Source organism: Chrysochloris asiatica, unplaced genomic scaffold (assembly GCF_000296735.1).
Source record: "Chrysochloris asiatica unplaced genomic scaffold, ChrAsi1.0 scaffold00341, whole genome shotgun sequence".
In the NCBI taxonomy this organism is placed as follows: Eukaryota; Metazoa; Chordata; class Mammalia; order Afrosoricida; family Chrysochloridae; genus Chrysochloris; species Chrysochloris asiatica.
This window is the reverse complement of record NW_006408859.1, coordinates 1981919-1985294: the sequence shown is the minus strand read 5'-3', so window position 1 is coordinate 1985294 and position 3376 is coordinate 1981919.

Sequence of the window (3376 nt, the reverse complement as noted above, 5' to 3'; positions counted from 1 at the left end):
TCTGACATATTGTCAGGAGGGACCAGTTGTTGGAGAAGGATATCATGTTTGGTGAGGTGGAGGGTCAGGGAAAAAGAGCAAGACCCCAGCGAGATGGACCTGCAAAGTTGCAACATCAATGGGCTCAAGCGTGGCAACAATTGTGAGGTTGGCCTAGGACCAGGCAGTGTTTTGTTCTGTTGTGCATAGGGTCGCCATGAGTTGGTATCGACTCGATGGCACCTAACAACAACAACAACAACAACTGGTAGCTCATGCTACTAGTCACAAACACTGGTAGCAGTCGAATTCTTACCTTCCACATGGAAGATTTGAGTTCAATTTCCAGCCACTGTACCTCCTACATAGCACCACCCCTCAGTCCGCAGAGGCATGTGTGTTGCTAATATGCAGAACAGACCGGCACAAAGAATGCCAAAAGGGCTAGTGATCTAGTTCTGAAAATCGGCCAGTGAAAATCCAATAGGTCACAACGGTCCAATTCCCAACAAATCATGGGAGTGTTGCAAGGGGGACAAGTGTGTTGCATGTTTGCGGTGGCCAACAACAAGCTTTAGTTTCCTCATTTCCAAAAAGAAAAAGAAAAAATCCTCATGAAAGGGAATGCTCATTAAGGATTAAACAAAACAACAGAGTTTTAAAGGGGCCAGCATGAAGATACTCATCATTATTAGTTTCATATCTCCCATCTGGTTTATAGTCGGTGGGGATATGTGCCATAGTATCAGTTCCTACTTATAACAGCCCTGTATAGGGTTTCCAAGAGCAGCTGGTGCATTCGAACTGCCGACCTTGGGGTTATCAGTCTAGTACTTATCCTACAGTGCCATTCCCTAATTCACATAATTATTGTTTGCTTAATATACTAAGTGAAAATACTGTGCAAATTTGACAACATAACTTATCAGAAATCATTCTCACTATACACAAGCAGGAGCACTGGACCACAAGGTTGGTTTGATTCACAAGGTTGGTTGGAAACTCTATACAGGGTCACTATGAGTCAGAACCAATTCAACAGCACTTAATAACAACAACATATACAAGCTGGTGGAAAAAAATTGTTTTAAACTTAATTTTGCTTTATTTTTCAATATATCCTTTAAATGGCATCAATTCCAGTAGTATACCAGCAAAATAATAAGCAAGGTTATCAGAGTACACTTAATATCTCAACAGATGTGAGCATTCAAGAGACTGCAAGTGAGTTGCCAGGCAGGTTCAATTGTCTGCCAGGCCAGTCATTAACCTCTCAGAACCCACATTTGCTCCTGGGCTAAAACATTCAGGAGGCCCCATGTAGATGAAAGCATTGTAATGATCATCCCCCACAGCGACAGCAATGAATACTTCATCCACACTTGTTTTTCCTTTAATTCCCAGTAGGCTCTATGAAGCCTCCCAAACCTGGAGTTCCTCATTAATGGATATGTGGCTAATGGACCCTGAGGTCATCAAGCAGCTTCCTCCCTCTCCCCCTGCCTCAGAAAGCTGTGCAGTCACTGGGGGAGGTTCCTGAGTCCCAGAGCCCTGCCTGGAAAAGGGCAGCCACCAGGCCCTTTCTCCACACCCTGGCTCCAATTACAGGACAAGCTGCTGCTTCCTCCAAACAGAAGCCACAACCAAGTAGGTGGCCACTGATGCTTCACTGCACGCCTCTGCCTTTCTTTTCCAGACATCTCAAACCCATTCATTGCAGCACTATTCACAATAACCAAAAGGTAGAAACAGCCTAAATGTTCATAAACAGATACGTGGGCAGTCAAACTGTGGTACATACATGTAACGGAGTATTACTCCAGTAAAGAGAACTGAATTGAAAGCATTACCCATATAAAAAGAAACAAAGCCCTGATATATTCGACCACATGGATGAACCTTAAAACCATGCTGGGCGAAGTAAGTCAGACACAAAGGGGCACTACTGTAGGATCGTACCTACATCAAATGCCTAGAATAGCAAGTGTATAGAGATCAACGTTTATTCTTGGTTACCAGGGGTGGGTAGGACAGAAGAGAAAAGAGGGACTCGCTTCTTAGGGCCACTGAGCTTTTTAGTTGTTGTTAAGTGTCATTGAGTCAGTTCTGATCCACAGTGACCCTATATACAGTTTCCCAGGAGCACCGATCTTGCTGTTCAAACTGACTTTTCAGTCCAGCACATTAGCCCACAGTGCTATACCAGGGCTTCTTAGAGTGATGGGAAAATTGGAAACAGACTGGTAACTGTTAACCAACTAACCAACATGATAAACATAACTAATGTCTCTGGATTGCACATGTGAAGAAAAATGCTGAAAAAGTGAGTGATTTGTTTTATGTATGTATATATACATATAGATAGATAGATAGATACATATACATATATATATACACTTAACACGGAGTCCTGTTATGGCACTGTGTGTTAATATGCTAGACTGCAAAGTCGATTTGAATTGCAAGGTCTGCGGTTCAAGTTCCCCAGCTGCTCCTTGGAAACCCTAGACAGTATTGCTATGGGTTGGACACAACTTCATGGCACTTAACAACAACATATCTAACATGATTTTAAAAATAAAAGAATTAGCAACCCCCACTGTCAAAAATTGCCTCATCAATGGGAATAGAGACTGGTATAATCTTTCTGGAAGGGAAGTTGCCATTACTTCTCAAACCTTAAAGAGTGCTGGTACTCTCTGACCAAGTAATTGCACTTCTGGGAATCCATCCAAAAGAAATAATCAGAGGCAAAGATTAAAGCACAATTATGTTCCATGGCTTTTTTACTATGTGAAAAAAATTGAAAACTAATATCAATGTCCAGCAATAAAGAAGAAAGGATCAATTATACATTATTAAACGGTCCTTAAAATCCTGTTCTTATATATATTTTGATCACAAGAAAATATCTCTATATTAGTATTAATAGATAAAAACATACAAATAGTAACCTTAACCACATAAAATGTGAGGGGGTTAAAAAAACTCGTAAAGACCTGGGGACTCTTGGGCCCAGAGTCAGTGACATAACCACAGTGGACCAGATTGGAGAGTGAAGCGTCCAGCTGGTAAGAAGAGAAGGCATATGCACAAGAACACCCACACTTGCATATAATACCCACTTGACCTGGCTTCAATGACTGGATGATCAGAGCTCAACTAGAAGAAGATAGAAGAGGAAAAAAAAGAGTAATCTGATACAATTTGATGACCTACACCTATGGATGCAGTAGCTCAAAAGAGGGAACAAATCTTTATATCAAGGATCATTCCCACCCGCTCCATACACAGAGTAGACAGGGTATGGGCAACTTGGATATTGGCTACCCAAAATGGCAGGGGAGGGGGCTACAAAGGCAAGAAGTGACTGGCTTACAAGCTTTCAAGAGGGAAC